A 19,311-nucleotide genomic window follows, 5' to 3' on the forward strand; every position below is an offset into this window, starting at 1 on the left:
AACAGTCCAAGTGGCCTGTAAACTAAGGCAACCATTGGAAGACTCGCATCTGCATCCTCTGAAGAAAAATGACACAAAAGTTTATCTCTTCTGTTCTTGTAATTCTCATATGTTGCTAACTGGATTTGTTTCTTGTCCGATAACAGGAAGGGTCCAAAATGCTGATTTTGGCCCCGTTCAGGTAATCCACTTGCATCAGTGACCAGTGGGTAACCCTAGCTCATGGCTCATTGGTAGAAGCAGGTCCCCTTACTCAAGGGTTTTAACATGAGACCCTTGAAGATGTTAGAATGACCCAATCATAAGCAAAGAAAAAAACTCAATATGCACAGAGACAAAACATCAATAATAGCACAAATACAAAGTATACATGATACATGGAACGAAATCCACTAGTGTGCAACATGCCAAGATAAAAGGCTGTCCCCATAATGAACAAGGAACAACAACGGTAGCCTCCCATCCACATCCAAGGATAACATGTATTTGGTCTTGAAGACCCATTTCACTCCTCTCACTTTGTGATGAACGGGCCTTGGCACCAACACCCAAGTTCCATTCACTCTAGAACCTCCAATTCCTATTCCATGGCCTTTCACCAATGTTCATACTTCAATGCCTCTTCAGCTGATGCGGGCTCCCTATTCGCCATGGCATGGGTCATCAACCCATAATGTGTGTGTAGAAACTCTCCTCTATGTGCCAACCACAACAAGAACGCCTTGACCCATCTTAACACCTTGACCATCCTAGGACTCCCACTCCTCAGGAATACCTTCAATGCTTGCATTATGAAGGGTCTCGCTAGCCCATCAGGGAGGAGGCCAAATCTTCCCCGACTCCTTGGTCTTTGACAAAGTCTCTAGATCAGCCGCTCACTGTTGAGCTTAAAAATGCATTGTAAACTGATTAGCTCTTTATTCAACCCCAAAACTCAATTTTACCAAACTTTCGTTAAAAAGAAACACATTCCTAGAGAGTGTCTTATGTCCCACAAGCCCAAACCTAATTTGCAAGGATCCACTCATCTATAAATAGACAAGCTGCCTACCACTCAGCCTATCCTTGTTTTGTAGATTGTTGGCGCCTATTCTCTGCTGTTTGCACCCTTTCCCGACAAATATCTCAAGTCAAGGTTGCTGTCCACAAGCGCCATCATAGTACTGTGTTTTGACTACTGCAGATCAGACCAGCCTGCGTTTTCAGCCTGCTGCTGCCTGATTGCTTACGTTATCTTTTTTTTTTTCTTTTTTTTTTTGCAAATAGAATGTGGCTGATTATATTACTCAAAAAAAACTGATTACAACGGAGTGCTCGTGCTCAACAGAATAGCTAGAGCTGATGAAAGTCACAACTACATCATGTGTACAAACCTCTCAAGGCAGTCTGGGGGGGATGGGGGCAAGAAGCCATGGAGGGGGGGTGTATCGCCATCTGGAGCTGCCTCCATGCATCACGAAAAATAGGTCCTAGCCGCCCCAAGTGCGCATGAAATGGCATCAAAGCTCCTGACGAGCCCTGGACTCGCCTTGCACCTAATCCCATTGACCACAGAGGGAGTGGATGATGGAGGTTCAAAGCTCTTGTAAGGTCGCCTGTACTGAAAGTCTCTCTCTGCCAAAAGCCTCCTAACGCCGTGCCTTCCAGATGTGCCAACCAGTAAGACTCCCTATGATCTCCCATACCTCAGAGTGGTTTGTTGTGGGCTCTAGTACCTAGCAGATGGGTAGAGCCTCCAAACCGACCACTGCACATGACCCTGCCTCGATAATGAATATCGTGTCCTGCATCCCGGCCTCATACAGAAGGTGACGGCCCTAGCTGATTGCCTGCCAGCAAAAAGCTCCCCATGAGATACATCCAAGGCTAGGTGCAATACGGAGAAGGATTCGACATGCTCCTCTCCACACGAGTTGTGCCGCCTTGCACGACCAAAGACAGTGCTTTGGGGTTTCCAGAGGCTGCTATGTGCAAAGCTTACAACCTCCCTCCCTCTGTATCTGGGCAAGCCAACTTCCCACCGCCAAGTCTCCATGTGCCACCAACCATAAAAAATACAATACCCTCCTCGGCCTCCAACTATCCCATAGGCGGCGCTAGAAGGTACATTGGAAAGGCTCCGTGATGCTGTGCTTCGGCCAGTGCCTGCTTCGTGACGGCGCCCAATCCATATCCTCCTGCATCAGTACGTGTCTGCCAATCCTGGCGGTGTATTCCAGGAACCTCGGTGGCTTCTTGGCAACCGTCGTGGCCGGCCATAGCCACTCTCCCGGATCCCACTCCAACTCATCAAGTGGCTTGCCCTCCTAGATCCAGAGACGCCACGCCAGAAGACAAAAAGGTGCACCCGCCATGTCTTCCCCTGAAGGCCAATCACCTCGATCCTCTTCCATGAAAGGACAGCTATCCCCTCATCCTGCTACCCTCTGTCAAGAGCCAGACGCCCCCCCTCCTGTACAGTGAAGAAAGTCCCAAGTGGAGTGCCACCCACTCTACCTGCCACCTGTAGGAGGATGCCTGCTGGTGAAAACCTAGTGGCCCTCTATCGGCCCTCGTATCGGGGGAGCAAGCCACTCCTAAGGTATTGTAGCATCTATCTCCCTTCTCCTCAACTCCAGTTGTTATAAACAACTGAAAAGATGAAGAGAACGGGAGAGAATTCAGTCTGGCATTCAAAGGGCACGAGATTTTTTTTCCTCCCAGCCTTGCCTAGTTATTGCTAGCAACTCTCATCGTAATCCGATTGCCAACCGTCACTTGTTGGTGAGTCCTACTATTCCTAGACTCTCTTTAATTCTAGGCTCCCCTAAACCCCATTCAGGCGCCCAAGGCCCCCGGACGCAGTCATCCCTCGTGCTTGTTTCCCGTAATTTACCTTATTAATATAACATTTCCTTCCCCTTAAAAATCGGTTTCGTCCTCGAAAACGATACTTGGAAGGTCTAACTGTAAATTGGGAAACCTTTTCCTTAGGGTACTTACTCGCTCCCATGTTGAGCTTTCTTTTGAACAATCTTTCCACTTGACCAAGCATTCTTGATAAATTGTATTCCTTGTTCGTCTGTTACGAACATTTAATATTCTTTCTGGTTCATATGGGATAGATTGGTCATCTAATAGCTCCTTAATGTTATCATTTAAGATTAAATTATCCAAATCACCCAGCTTTTTCCTTAACTTACTCACATGAAAAACTGGATGTATTTTACTACCAGTAGGTAGTTGGAGCTTGTAAGCCTTTTCTCCCACCTTTTTAAGTATTGTGAAAGGACCACAATACCTGGGTGAAAGCTTTGGACATTGTCCCGTTTTCATGGTTTTAGTTTGTTCAGGCACTTTAAGATAAACCAATTCTCCTTCTTCAAAGGAGACATCTCTTCGGTGAGGATCTGCAAAAGCTCTAGCTCGATTTTGAGCTTTCTTAATATTTTCTTGAGCAAATTTTAACATACTATTCATATCCTCCAAAAAGTCCTTGGCTGCCTGAACCTTTTCCTTATGCAGTCCTACTGCATGAGGAGCTCTGGGCTGAAACCCATACATTAACATAAATGGACTATATGCAGTGGAAGAGTGCTTGGCACTATTATATGCAAACTCTGCTATCAGTAGATACTCTTCCCAATTAGTTTGCCTTTTACTTACATATGTCCTAAGCATATCTTCAAGGATTTGGTTAACCCTTTCAGTTTGCCCGCCGTACTTATGCTAAGTTTAGTATCCAACTTCCTAAATACCGCACGCCAAAATTGACTATCAAATTTTCTATCCCGATCAAAAACTATATTTGCCGGAAGGCCATACAATCGGTATATGTTCTCTACCAACAATCTAGCCAATTCTTGTGTTTTAACATCAATTGAAGTTGGAATGAACCTAGCCATTTTGGTTAACCTATCCACAATCACCCACACAGAGTCGTTCCCTCTCTGTGTTTTGGGTAATGCAACAATAAAATCCATGGAGATACTCTCCCATTTTCCTGAAGGAATCTCTAGTGGATGGAGAAGTCCTCTCATTTTCAATCTTTCAGCTTTATTAACCTGGCATTTATTACATTTGACCACATAGTCAAGGACGTCCTTATTCATTCCAGGCCAATAGAACTGCCTTTTAATAAGACTATAAGTCTTATTAACTCCTGGATGTCCCGCGCTAGGGGTATCATGACACTCAAAGAGTATCTAGCGCCTTATTTCTTTATCTTTCGGGACACATACCCTACCCTTGTAGAGTAAATAACCATTATCAATGGTAAAATTCTTCCACTTGAATCCGGTTTAACAACCCCTGATGCTCCATTTCCTTGTTGAACATCCTCAGATATTCCTTCCTCAGTAGAAGCACTTTCATTTGGATCCCCATTTTTTATTGCTTCCCATATGTTGGAATATGCCGGATCAACCTTGCATTTCCCTTTTAAAGATTCAAGCAAGTCGGAAGTGAACTGAGTAAAAATCAATTCATTTATGATGGGTATTCTGCTGAGTGCATCAGCTACTATATTATACTTTCCTTTTCTATATCTTATTTCATAGTCGAACTCTTGGAGAAGTTCGGCCCATCTGGCTTTACGCCCTTGTAGATCCGGTTGATCATTAAGCCACTTAATGCTTTCATGATCCGACAAGATCAAAAGTTTGGCACCGTACAGATAGTGCCTCCATTTCTTCATTGCATGTACTATTGCATACAGCTCCCTCTCATAAACAGAAAAATTCTGTTTTGCACGGTCTAATTTCTTGCTTTCAAAAGCAACTGATCGACCTTCCTGTAATAAGACCGCGCCTATCGCCTTATCACTGACATCACCTTCAACCACAAATGGTTTATTGGGATCCACAATTAATAGTACTGGAGCTGTAGCAATAGCTACCTTAAGTTTTTGAAAACTTTCATTTTGGTCTGTTCCCCAATTAAAGCTCTTTCCTTTCCCTTTAAGTTGGTCTGTCATTGGAACAGCTATTTTGGCATAATCTCGAATGAATCTACGATAAAATCTAGATAAACCTAGGAAGATCTGCAGCTCTTCCAGGTTCCTTGGAGATGGCCATTCAATAATTGCCCTTACTTTTTCTGGATCCATCTTGATTCCCTCTTTCGAGATAATATGCCCCAAATATTTGACCTCTTGTGCGAAGAATTCACATTTAGTTTTCTTCGCATAAAGGAAATGTGTTCTTAACAGTTGGAATACCAATTGTAAGTGTTCCAAATGTTCTTCTCTTGATTTACTAAAGATTAAGATATCATCCAAGAAGACTACTACAAAATGTCCTAGATAGGGCCGTAAGACACTATTCATTAGCTTCATAAAGGTAGCTGGTGCATTAGTGAGGCCAAAAGGCATCACCAAAAAATCATAATGCCCGTATCTAGTACGAAATGCTGTCTTAGGAACATCTTGTGCCTTAATTCTTACTTGGTGATAGCCTGATCTTAAATCTATCTTTGTGAAGAATTTTGCCCCTTGTAATTGATCAAAAAGATCTTCCATTCTAGGCATAGGAAATTTATTCTTCATTGTTATTTTATTAAGTGCTCTGTAATCAACACAAAGTCGCATAGAATCATCTTTTTTTTTAACTAATAAAATTGGCGAAGCCCAAGGTGAATTATTGGGTTGTATAAACCCTTTATCAAGGTAATCCTTAATTTGTCTTTCAACTTCTTGGTGCTGCGTTTCACTTAACTTATAAGGTGGTTTAGAAATAGGGTGTGTATCCTTATTTGTGTCAATTGGGTGATTTATATCACCCCTATCTGGTGGAAGGCCACTTGGTAAATCAGAAGGAAACACATCTTTAAATTCATCTAACAAACTACTTAATTCATTATTTACATTCAACTCACAAACATAAGAAAATTGTTGCTTAATATTACAAAAAGTAAAAGTGTTTTGTACAGGAAGAGACCATAACATATATACCTCACAAGCTTCCTTCTTTATCAGCTTCTGAACCTCAGTGCAACACAACAAAGGATTATCAGATACTTCATGTTCACCTTGAATTACAAAAGTTTTACCATCCCTTTCAAATTCCAATGTATTATGATGATAACTACGTTTTAAGGATGGTTCCAATCCCCATAGCCACTCCCTCCCTAAAGCAATATCGGCTCTTTCCATATTCATAATTTGGAAATCAAGTTTTACTTCCTTTTTACAGGCCTTATCTAGTCCCCTAGTGAATCCTCTTGTCTTTTGAAATTCATCTATTCCTTCCAATTTGAGGATTATCTCACAATATTCCTCCAAATATGTTAGCAGGGGTCTTCCCGTTTGTCTGACATAATCCCAATCTTCCCAATTTCTTTCCATTTCATTTTCAGGAATGAATTATTTCAAAAAGACGGATTCAAATTGAGTCCAAGTTTCACGTATTTTATTTGCCTCCTTTAAAATTCGCCACCATTTATACGCTTTTGGCCCCAAAGTTAAACTGGCCTCCAGTGCTTGGAGATGTGGTGGAGTATTTTTAAGTTTATGTAAATCTTCCCATTTTTGGAGAAAATTAAAGATAGTGTCTTTATTTCTATCTTTTTCCTCCCCGTGAAACTGAGGGGGTTTCATATCTTTTAGAACTGGATTATCCCTCAACTTGTGGTGGGGTTTCTTAGGATCTCGCATAGTCACATCTAAATCTTTCAATGAAGATGGGATATCCGAGGTTTCTATCTTATTTTTATCCCTTTCTAGTAATAAAGTTAATTGAGATTTTATTTCAGTGAGTGTTTGAGTTAAAAATTCCATTTGAGCCCCCTGTGCCTGCACACGAGCAGTTAGATCATCAAATTGTTCTCGTGTAACAAAGAATTCTTCCCATTGTTCTTCTTGCATCTCCGTTTCATGGGGATCTACCATAGGGTGGTCCCCAGAACTAGAACCTTCCATTACTCCTTCTTTCCCTTTTTCTGCCATTAATACACTGGAATTGGAAAGCAAAGATAAGAAATTTGCATACAAAGTAAAGTACTTCCCTGGTTATAATAACAGGGCAACTATTGCTGGTTTTATTAATAAGCCCGAAGAGTGAGGAATAATTTTCATCTTCCCGAACTAAGCCAATCACGCTAGAAATGAAGTTCTTTGGCAGAAAACGGGACTATCACGTGAACCACCAGTATGTCTTCTATGTATAGGACGGGTCTGACTGACTTCAATCAGCTGGTAACGGATTTGACTCCTGGCTTCAGTCGGCTGGTGACGAATCCGCTGTATAACTGCTCTCCGAAGACAACCGTGTGACGTGTGGCACGTGAAGTACCATCTCACGCTTTACGTTACGTCTTCCTGCAGTCGTCTCACGCTTTTCGTCTCCCTGCAACATGTCACACTTTTGGTGACGTCACACGACCAACGTCTCCCTGCGGCGTCTTTAAACAAGTGATGGATGACGTGTCCGTCAAATCGCCTGGCCCTCGTCTTAATCACCTGACCTCGGAATCGCCTGGAAAAGACTTCGTGAATAGCTAACAAGATCAGGACCCGATGGCTCTAGCAGGATGCGATGGTGGCTTTGATACCAATGTTATAAACGACTGAAAAGATAAAGAGAACGGGAGAGAATTCAGTCCGACATTCAAAGGGCACGAGATCTTTTTTCCTCCCAACCTTGCCTAGTTATTGCTAGCAACTCTCATCGTAATCCGATTGCCAGCCGTCACTTGTTGGTGAGTCCTACTATTCCTGGACTCTCTTTAATTCTAGGCTCCCCTAAACCCCGTTCGGGCGCCAAGGCCCCCGGACGGTTATCCCTTGTGCCTGTTTCCCGTAATTTACCTTATTAATATAACACCACTCCTCTCTCGCAACCTGATACTCGCTGCAGAACCTTGTCGTCCACCATCCTGTACACCTCCCGCCATGTCCTGATGGTACGAGCTAGGCCAGCATCCCAACCAGCCCACTACTGGATGTGGGGGCGCTTGCCAATCTGCACCCCTTCCCAATCTCTGACCTGGGGATTCCAAATCATCGGCTAACGGTCTATCTCCTCCCAACAGCCTGGAGGGCTCTAGATCAGTGCCTTAAGAAGGCCCTACCACACATGGAGCAAGCTGCGTAGGAAAGTTGATCTGGGGGGGTGATCTAGGCTGACGTGAAGATCCATCTCAGGGACGGCCTCCACTCACCACCAAGCCTCGGTCTACAATCCTGAAGACCCTCCTACAATAGGACCTTCCAAATCCGCCCTCCTGGTGTGAGGCCTCGGACAACTAGCTTGCCCAAGAGGGCCATACTTTGATACTTTGGATCTATGATCTCAAGCCCTCCCTTTGACCAATGCCGTATGATGGTCGCCCACGCTACCTTGGCCCTAGAATCCCCGGAGCCGTTTGACCCGAAGCAAAGGAAGTTCCGCAATAGGCGGCGAAGCTGCATTACGCAAGATGAGGAGAAGCAACAACACAAGGCGATGTACCAAGCCGTCGCTAGAAGGACCTGGTTAACCACCAGGGCTCGACCAGCTAATGAGAGGCGAGCCGTGCTCCAGTAGATCAGCTTCCTCCAAATAGAATCGAGGACTGGAAGAAACTGCTAGGAGGGAGTAATGTCGAGTCCCACCTGGAACCCTAGGTACCGGACGGTCTACCCTCTGCTCACCCATCTAAATCCCAAGTGGACGCCCCACTCCGTACTAGAGTCCGAGTCTATAAGGAAACCAACCGACTTTCGCCAGTTGATTTTCGCTCCCACTATAGAACAGAACACCTCAAGAGGCAATCTCACTCTCTCCAGCATCAACTCATTGTTCTCTATGTAGAGTGCTATATCATCAACATAGTCTGAGTCTAACAACTTGGTCTCCTCTCTCACTGGAAGTCGGAGGCTGCGTAATCCGCTCACACGTGACCTGAGGAAGTGAGACATCGTCTCTGCAAAGAGTAAGAACAGGTACGAGGCCAGGGGAAAGCCCTGCCGGACCGATCTCTCCAACCGAAACTCCTCCCCTCGCCTACCACCTATGAGAACCCTGCTAGTGGCCGATCTATAAAGTACGAAGACCCCGCAAATCCAAGCCTGGAGGAAACCCAATCTCACCATGGTGCCCTCTAGGAAATCCTTGTCCACCCTGTCATAGGCTTTCTTAAAATCCAATAGTACGGCCAGTCTCTGCCCCCTGTGTTGAGCCCACTCTGTCACCTCAAAGAAAGTCAATATGTAACGTGTCCGCCTATCAGTTGTCCAAGCACGTTTTAGCGGTCCATCAAGAAACGATTCTAAGCATCGCCGCCCGGCACTCCCATGGAATGTTTCGGGGTTTGTCGCCCAGGGTTTCCCAAGTCCACCTCGCAACGGAATGTCCACGGCCAAACCCACTAGGATCGACCTGACATCTGGGTTCCTAGGACCAAGGTCTCCTAACATCATTCTAGCGTCAGGTTTTGGACATCCTACTTTACGCAAAGATATCCAATCCGAAGCAGATCCATACCGCACTTGGTTCAAAGAGAATGGAAAATGAGAGGGATGCGCTGCTCAACCTCTCTGCCCATAGGGCATAGTCCCATTCCAGTCCCCTAAAACGGCATGAATCGGGTTCTAACTTAACAATACCTAAAGTCAAACGGCAATAAATCCTTGTGAGAAGCCTCCTAGTTCTCGGGGAGCACCCTGCCGTAGGATGGACCTGTTGAGGATTCCGCCCACCCACTTCCCTTGATAGCTTTAGTTTTCTAATTAGGTCCTACCACATTTATATGCAACATTTAAAATCAGCTTCATTAATTAAGCCTTTTAGGGAACAAGGTTCGTTCGCGTAATTTACAGCATAGACACGAAAACAAAACAAGCAGTTCTTTTGACAAACATTTCGTTAACTTATCTTCAAGTTAATCTTTGTCTCTTGCCCGTACAGGAGAATTATGTATTCCTTCTGTCAAACAGCAGTACCCGGTTCAAATCACATGGCACCATAATTTCCATCATTTATCTAGAATAGAATCTTCCAACGCCCCAGACGTTGGGCTCAAAGAGATCTCCAACTTCATTCTAGACAAGCAAGGGGTGTCCAGAGCTCCACCTAAACCACAAGCGGTCTAGGAGTGAGATGCCATTTCCGTGGTCGGCCTTTTCACCACTCGACCTTCGGCCCGTAAATAGAGCAGTGCCCTCTCGAGGTAATCCGTGGTGCGATCTTGGAGATGATCCACCCGTGCAAATATTCTTTTTTAATTAACCAATTAAGAATCAAGCATAATCAAGGCAATCAGCCCTAATATCATCTTCTAGGAAAACATTCATTTATTTCCATGGCAACTTATCCTTACAGACCCCTGCCATGCATTTGCCATCAACACAAGCCTTGGAATATTTATCCAAATCACAATGCAACAATCAGTTGATTGAAAGAAAAACATTTAGGGTGTTGTTCAATCAACCAACAAAACTAATTGTATTTTTCACAAGCAATACAAAAATAGACACGATAATAATTCCCTCGCATATTCGCTCTCCCCCTTGGGATCAAAGAGCAATTCTATACAAAATTTACTTAATACTTGTATGCACAATTTCTAATGTTTTTTTTTTACGATTATGCTATTCATAACCCCTGACCAATTGCTCTATCAACGAATAAACCATACGCAACTAAGTGCAAAGTAACTTCCCTTGATACATGCACTTTGCAAACTCCGTCTTTCAAATATGTGAGAAGAGGTCTATCCCTTCCCATGACCTATTCTCGTCCATCATAGTATGGAGCCTAATGTATCTCATGCAAGAATCAAAACAAGCATCTATCAATTTGGAAATACATTACTTACGACCAGTATCGCAATTGGATTGACAGTGATGCCTTTGCCCGAAGCTTCGTTGCTGGTGGTAGGATTGCCATCCACGCGCGACATTCTTCGCTTGGAGGCCATCGTCCGCAAGTAAACTCAAGAGATTAAGAAGACGGAATAGATTCGGGATGGGAGTGTGTAAGAGAAGATGGCTAAGTCCAGGATCGAGATAGAGAAAATTGTATAGCCTCTCGGGATAACTCTTTTCTCTCTCTCTCTCTCTCTCTCTCTCTCTCTCTCTCTCTCTCTCTCTCTCTCTCTCTCTCTCTCTCTCTCAATCTCTTGGAGGAATATCCTTCCTCTACCTCTCTCTCGCAATCTCTCGGGGTCTCCTGCTCTCTTGTGCCTCCCCATGTCTCATATTTATAATGAATTAGAGAGGAGGGGATAAGACTAAGAACAAGAGCTCTTCGTGGAGGGACTCTTGGAAAACTCGGTGATCTGATGCTTAACTCATAAATCTCATGGTTCCACTCGATCCAAAAGGCCGGTAAAACCCCAAGACACTTGATTAGAAAGCTCTCAATTCACTCCTCCTTTTCTCTGTTCAAAGTGTTGTCTACTGCCAGTAGACTGCGATCGCAGCGCGCGCGATTTTGCCAATCACTTTCCTTTATTTTTTTCTTTCTATAAAATCTCCAAAACTAACTAAAACATCACTTGTCTTTTCTTTTAAATAACATCCAATTCTATCTTTTTAGGATAATATCTAAAATATCTAGAATATGCTAGTTTTACGCAAAATCTAATATTTTTAGACCATCCATACTATACATATTAATACTAGTGATTAATATGGCTCATAAGTCTCGTTCATGTCATGTTGTAACTTCCATAAAGGGTGGCTACGGTTCTTTTGTCAATCTGAGAAAAATATCGGATTTACGACTCTCGTTTATATATATATATATATATATAAAATTGTTAGCTATTAACGTTAGTTAGTTTTTACCTTAGTCTTTAGTTAGTAATCTTACTAACTTATTAGTTGACTAACTAACTTTCGAACTAACCAACTAACTTTTATTGCATGGAAATATTACAGAATACATTGTCTAGGATACTTCTATCCTCGACAAAGCCTGTCTGTGTATCATGGATGATGTCTTGAAGCACGGGGCGTAGTCACCTACCAATCATCCTTGCCAGTGCCTTATAGGCCACTGCCAATAAGGTGATCGGTCTCCACTAGGAAAGCTCCAACCGGTCTCCCCCTACTGATAAGGCCTGTCGAAAGACTCCCTATCATCTCTCCTGAAGTGAAAATCTCCTGAAAGGCCATCAATAGAGAGTCCTTCACCACTTCCCAATAGGTAGTGAAGGCGGCCTTAGAGAGACCATCCTCTCCCAAGCATTTATGCCCGTCCTGTGTATGGAAAGCCTCCTCTAGTCCTTCTCTGTGAAGGGGGATAAAAGGGAGCATCCCATCTCCTCTGTGATCCGAGATCTGCTATCTACATCGTTGTCCTCTAGCTAAGGTTGTCTCCTATTGGAAAAGGCATCTATAGTAGTCAGTGGCAATCTCCATCACCTCATCTAGGCTAGAAAAACGATCCAGGAGTCCACCTCTGGGAGTCCATCCGCAATCTCCACCCAAAACCTGTTGCGTGCCCTAACCGTCCCGTGGTCTCATACACACGCGGTGAGACTCGGGCCAATAGAGGTTCATACGCATCCACTCCTGCTGTGGGCACCTATGGCATGCTCCAAGTCAGTGTGCGAGCTGCCCGAGAGTACCTTTCCTACCCGCTGGGCCTGGGTGGGAGTGAGCTTGTGCTCCTGTTTTAGTAAGATGTCAATCCGTCCGGCAAGGGCAGGCTACAGCTCCTACCGAACAATCAACTTTCTGGAACCACGTGCCTCACTGTAGTGGAGGCTATTCACATTCTAGGATGCAAGGTGTAAGCTCATGGGGAAACCTGTGACTGGCCGAACAGGCATCTGTTCGGTGTGGAGGCTATTGATGAGGAGGAGAAACTATGGCCCATGGGGCGTGCAAGTACGCTTTGCCGCGGGTCTAGACGGCGAACTCCAGTCTCCCATGGTGGCCCTCAGTTGGACCATAGGGGTAATAGATGCTCCAGGTGGTACTATCAATGCATCTATCAGCCATGCTGAGAGTCGTGACTCTATACACTGGTAGAAACGGACTGCGTGCGCCAGGGGCCACTCGATCACATCCCTGGGAGCTCTCCACTATGGAGGGGCTCGAAAGATAATGCTCAAATGTGGAACCTCGGCACTAGCCCACCAGTTAATGTCCATCATGCAGCCAAGCCACTGCTGTGCAAACAGTGCTAGTTCTTCTCCCATCCACTGGGAGATGTGATCCGCCACCTGACTCGTCAACTCCTCTATCTGTGTCATCGTCCAATCCCCTGAGTGAGAGGACTGAAGGAAAAAAGCGTAGTTTGGTCCATCCGGCGGTGCTAGTAGATGGACCTTGCCTCTCCTTGACTTACGAACCACGAAGATCCCCACCTCTAGAGGTAGTGGAAGCTCTCCACGCTCCACAACTCTCAAATAGAACCATGGGCCACTGCGGAAAAACTTCTGTGGCAACAGTTATGCCTGTCTCGGAAAGTATGACGGGCGGTAGGGACCAATGAGCTGGTGGCTATGTGGGAGAAAAAAAACTACTGGTCCGAGGAGGATGTTGATGTTTGTCGCTCATCACCTCCTGTGGGATGAGGGGGGTTGGGTCTGTTGGGGGATCACCTGAACCAGGTGCGGATCAAGGGGCATGAGCACTTGTAGTTAGGCTAGGCACATTCTCCTCAGTGCATTCATAATTTTGGTGTGAACATCATTTGATTGGTTGCATATCATGGATTCGACATTGCATTTGATCTCAAATTATTAGTGGATGAGCAAAGTTCTATTCTAAGGCATATTTTTGTTAGGGCACATTGCATGGAAGAACGGGTTCATATGAAGAGAATGATCATTTTAAAGATTCCATAGGTTTACACACCAATATTGGAGCTTATGAAGAGAGTTTATGGAAGAAACATGAAGAAAATTTCAGTATGGTGCTTGGCAGGGGAGGTGGTGGGGAGGAAGAGGATCGAGAGATGGTCGAAGGTACGTGGCGAGTGTGGGAGGGGTTGGTGGCCCTGGAGGGAGGGGGATATGGGCCAAGGTCACTAAGGGGGGGCTGTGGGTGTGGAGGTTGTGGGATCTCAAGTGAGGTAGTTTGTGGCATGAATGGTGGATGTGGGGGACTGCGGTCCTGCCGGATGGGGCAAGCAAGGGGGGTTGCAAGGTGCTCTGCCAAGGGGAGCGTCGCTCGCCCTCCTACTCTCTACTGTCTGTTGGGAATAAAGGCCCTTGTACCTTTAAATGTGCTCGGATGTGAACACACCCTTAGCACTTGTACTTACACATATATATCTATCTAAAAACCTATAGATACACACTCATCATTGTACCTACAAACATGCTCACTCTCTACACTCTCTATCTCTCACTGCGTATTACGACTGACTGTCTCGATCTCCGTGCCGGACCCGTCACTACAAACTGGTATCAAAGCTGCGGTTCAGGCGTTCGCACTCCTTCGAGCTCGTGCAAATCAACAGGTCACATCTCTGTCAGGCGACAGTTTCAAGGTGCAGGCGCAAGACAAAAAAGTCACCTCTAAAGACAGACGACATGTTGTGAGCTATAAAAGGTAGTCGTGGATGTTGAAGACCAGGCGACAGGGCAGCTGACTAGGCATTGTCGGGGCAGCAATCGACGACCAATCCACGTAGGCTTAGCACGTAACAGCGCAACAGGCAAGCCTGGCAATGTGGGGCTGCAACAGACAAGGCACGGAGGACCAGCACGGCTCACAGGCTCACGGACTATGACCAAAGGGCGATTTCAGTAAAGCACGCAACGGGACAGGGTGTCGGGCTACACGAACAACAGGTAGCAAGTCAACGCACCATTTTCCTGTTTTTTTTCTTCATCTTATTTTTCCCCCTACCGGGTGTTCACACCTACAAGCACAAAGTGCAAATCTGTGTCTTGAAATTTGGGACTTTTCCCAAATTTGGTTCCTTACACACATTGCAATGATCTCTAGACCAAAAATTGTAGACATTGAATGCGCAGACCTCAAAAAAATTTTGGGGATTCTCAAATGCAAGTGAGATTTTTCCTTGGATGAGTGAATTTCACTGAAATCTGTGCAATCATGGCCAAAAAATTTGGGGCTTTTCCCAGATTTGGGGAATGTGATGTAGGACAAGCAAATTTGTCTCAAAAATTGCAGGAATTTGTAAAATCTTGCTCCAACATTTGGGGCTTTTCATGTACATGCACAAATTGGGTTGAAATTTACCCAATTTCACGACATTGATGCACATTGGACCCCATGAAATTTGGGGCTTTTGCAGTTTGGGTAAAATCTGTGCAACATTTGGCTATTTTATGTACATGCTGGTTGAATTCCACACAATTTGAACATCAACACTTGGTAAAAATTTGGGGGTTTTGCTGAAACTGCTCTATTTTGGCAAAATTGACCTATTCTATACATGACAGAGAAAATGCAGATGTGTGGTTGATGCTTTAAAGTACAAAATTTTTGGGGCTTTTGGCCGTTCGTGTCAAATCTTATGCCCTTGGGTACATGTACAACAGAAATTGCAGCTAAAATTTGGGATTTCTCATGTAATGTGATGTATATGCCCTTGGAACAGCTGTAATCAGTTGTGCAATGCTGTAGCACATGATCTGGTGCTTCTGAAAATCTATTCATAGATCTGAAATCTGTGCTTCTACGTGGTCATTTATTGCTGGTCAGTACTTGTTTGTACCTTGGTCACTTGGGTGACAGTTTTGGGCCTGCATTTGCTGATTTTTTTGTCACATTTGGGCTGAAAATCATGGCTGGCAGCAATGACAGCAGTAATCTGATGCACATAAAGAAGCTTGAAGGAGCACATAGCTTTGCATTTTGGCAAAAGCAGTGCTACAATATCCTGTTGCAAAAGAAGCATGCAAAACCCGCAGATATGGAACAGGATGATTGGGATGAGTTAAATGAGCTTGCACGCTCAACCATAGAGCTATCGATTTTTGATGCCTTGCTGTTTAACATTGTAGGTTTGGATTCTGGCTATGCTATTTGGACTCAACTGGAAGAACTATATGCCTAGAAGAGTGCCGTAAGCAAAGTTTATTGGCTGAAAAAGCTTATGGATTTGCGTATGAAAGAGGGTACAGCAACGTCTACTCACTTGAGTGAGTTTAACTCCATTTTCAGCCAGATGGTTACCTTGAAGTTCATGATTGATGAAGAATTTAAGGCTACGTTCTTGCCTTGCACTCTACCAAAGAGTTGGGATACATTCAAGACTGCTATGAGCAATTCTAATGCGATACTTTTGTATGTTGATATAGAGAGTGCTCTACTCATGGAAGAAATAAATCGATAGAACAATGCATCCAGTAAGTCTTCCAGTGCTTTGCATACTAGGGACAGATCACAGCAAAAAGGCAAATTTGATAGAAAGGGACGCAATAAATCACGTGGTAAGGATGTTGAATGCCATCATTGTGTGTAAACGCCCCGAACAACGTAGTATGCTTAACAATTATGATATTTGCTTATTTTCAAGATTTAATATAAAAGAGAATGAACACTTCAAGCTGAAAATGAAAATTACTCACAAAATTACAGCCATGAAAATGTAAAAGTAATGGAGACAAGATTGAGAGTTGAAGATGGGCAACCCCCCCCCCCTCTCCCCCCGAAGGAATGTATTTCTGCTCAACCCAAGTCTCTTAGGGTAGAGCTCAGTTACAATCAACCTGAGAGTGAGGAGAAGTAATTCTCACTCTCACAAGATCATGCAAAGATGTCAAACACACATGCATTATCTATTATGCAATGATAAGAATTGATTTCTTTACAGTATGAGAGAAGAAAGAGGGGAAATCAGCCTTTCTCCATCGTTGATCAGTAGTACATAGATAAGGCTTGCTTCTTGTTGCTAAAATGCAAAAAAGAGCTCGAGAAGGAGGTGCTGTAATGAATTTACAGGCTTGCTGTCCTGTAAAACAGCAGTGATAGAAGAGGGAATATGGAGGAATTTGATAATGGAGAAGTGGGGGATGATGATGGGGATGGATGGGGCCAGTTTCTGGCTATCTGTGGGTGTTGTACATGAGTTTACAACAAAGAAAAATGATGCTTAATGAAGAAAAACGAGCTCTTATTTATAGGAGGGGGAAGAGCTAGTACAAAAGGGGAAAGTGGAGTAGCACAAGACAAGTGTCCAGCCACATGTCATGAGATGTGACAAGTGGTGGGACACTTGGAAACTTATGTGACAAGTGTCTAGACACTTGTCTCTTCTCTATGGCCTTCCTTTTTGGGCTGAATACTGTCAAGAATAGAAACAACCAAATTTAGTAAGCACAGTCAGAGTACAGAATTTACTATTTTTAGAATGACATCTCTATTTTTTAGGACTAGCATTTTTAGGCTAATTCGAGGCTCCTAAAATTTAGGGACCTCCTAAAATTTAGGGTCCTCCTAAAATTTAGGGACCCCCCAATATGGGTGTCATATGAAAGCTTTTTCCGTATACATCGCAAAAACGGTATCAGAATCTTCATGTGACTTTCCTATTCAAAGAAATGTGCAGTTCAAGCTTTCAGCCCACACATGCACATTGTATAAGCATTTCATGATCATGCCATCTTGTCGATTGTAATTGTTTGTTCTGGCGGATCTAGCCCACACTTCAAGGCATCAATCCTTTCTGTGTGCGAGTCTAACCCTGATATGCGTGAGTTCTGGTCACAAGCGCCCAATCAGGCCATATAGGTGGAAGTGTGAACTATCTTTTCTCTAACCCACCGCATGGGTCCACCATAACCTGTGACTACTCATCAGTGGCCAGCTCCAATGCACTTTTCTTTATATCTAATTAGTGCAAAGGAAACAAATTTTTAATCAATCATTATATAGACAAATTAGTAAAAAAGGATACAAATTCTGTTTCTATAGAGTTGTGACATTGTGGCAAGAAGGGTCACTTTAAACGTAACTGCTACAAATGGAAAAAAGAGAAAGGAAAGGGCAAGAAGATAAATATAGCAAGGAAGAGAAGAGAGTCAGCCTAAGAATAGCAGTGTCAAAATTAAAGAGGTGAATGTAGTCACTCATGACAATGGCAATGGAAATGACGTACTCTTTGTCTCTTCACACTTTAGTACACATGCTTTACTTGCAGATACAGATGATGACATGCAGTTCAGGTGCTTCCTTTCATGTCACCCCTCATCATGAGTGGTTTTTTGCCTATATAGGGGGTCGACATGGTGTTGTCCATCTTGGGGACAACTATGCATGTGAGATTGCAAGTATTAGCAGTGTGTAGTTACAGTTTTAGCATGGCTCTGTCTTTACACTTCAACATGTACGGCATGTACCTCAGCTCAAGAAGAGCTTGATTAGCACAGGGTAACTAGATGATGATGGTTTTCATACCACCTTTGGTAATGGAAAATGAAAGATCTGTAAGGGATCTAGAGTGATTGACAGAGGTTGCAAGAGTGATACTTTGTTTCCACTTCATGTATCTAGTGTGCATGACCGTGTTGTTGCCATGACTAACCATCCAAGTATTTCTTTGTGGCATGGCCAGTTGGAACACATGAGTCAAACTGGAATGAAAGTTATTTCTCGTTTGGGTTACTTGCCTTGTCTTCGTTATGTTGATTTTGAGCATTGTGATCATTATGTCTATGGTAAACATGCACAGACGTCTCATAAGAAGTCTCTTTCGTTGAAATCTTCTCTAGAGTTAGTACATTCCGATATATGTCAAATGCCAGGGTTATCTTTAGGGGAAAAGAAATACTTTGTCACCTTTGTCGATGATACTACACAGAAGGTATGGGTTTACCCTATTCGTAGCAAGGACGAAGTGCTTGACAAGTTTCAAAAATTCTTGGCATTGGTTGAGAATCATACTAATAAGACACTTAAGTGTCTTCGCTCTCACAATGGTGGAGAATATGCGTCCAAGGCCTTTCAGGCATTTTGTGACAACAAAGGGATAAAGGGGAAGCTCATTGCCCCTCATAATCCGCCCCAAAATGGTATTGCAGAGCGTATGAATCGAATTATTCAAGACAAGGTCCATACAATGCTGTCACATGCTACTTTACCTCAGTTTTTGGGCAAAGGCTATTATGACAGCCATACACCTAATTAATCGGTCACCAAACAGGTATTTGGATGGAGGGAGTTCCCCAAGAAGCGTGGTTGGGCAAGCCACCTTCGTATGCACACTTGAAAGTGTTTGGTTGCAAAGCATTTGTGCACATATGTAAGGAAGAACGCAGCAAACTTGAGCCAAAGTCCTGTAAATGTATTTTCCTAGGATATCGTGATGAAGGTGAAATGGGGTATAGATTATGGGATCTCGAGAAAAGAAAAGTAGTACACAGCAATGATGTTATCTTCCGAGAAGATCGCATACGCAAACAGTCCGAAAGAACAAAGGAAGT

General features: G+C 43.8%; 1 protein-coding gene across 3 annotated transcripts in view; it reads right to left on the reverse strand.

Annotated features, from left to right (window-relative positions):
- LOC148040335 (DNAse I-like superfamily protein) overlaps positions 1–19,311 on the reverse strand; it is a 76,632-nt gene that overhangs the window by 46,246 nt on the left and 11,075 nt on the right. The gene's annotated exons all lie outside the window — the stretch shown is intronic.

Source organism: Lygodium microphyllum, chromosome 2, assembly GCF_053477565.2.
Source record: "Lygodium microphyllum isolate KBCC chromosome 2, Lygodium_microphyllum_v1.1.10, whole genome shotgun sequence".
In the NCBI taxonomy this organism is placed as follows: domain Eukaryota; kingdom Viridiplantae; phylum Streptophyta; class Polypodiopsida; order Schizaeales; family Lygodiaceae; genus Lygodium; species Lygodium microphyllum.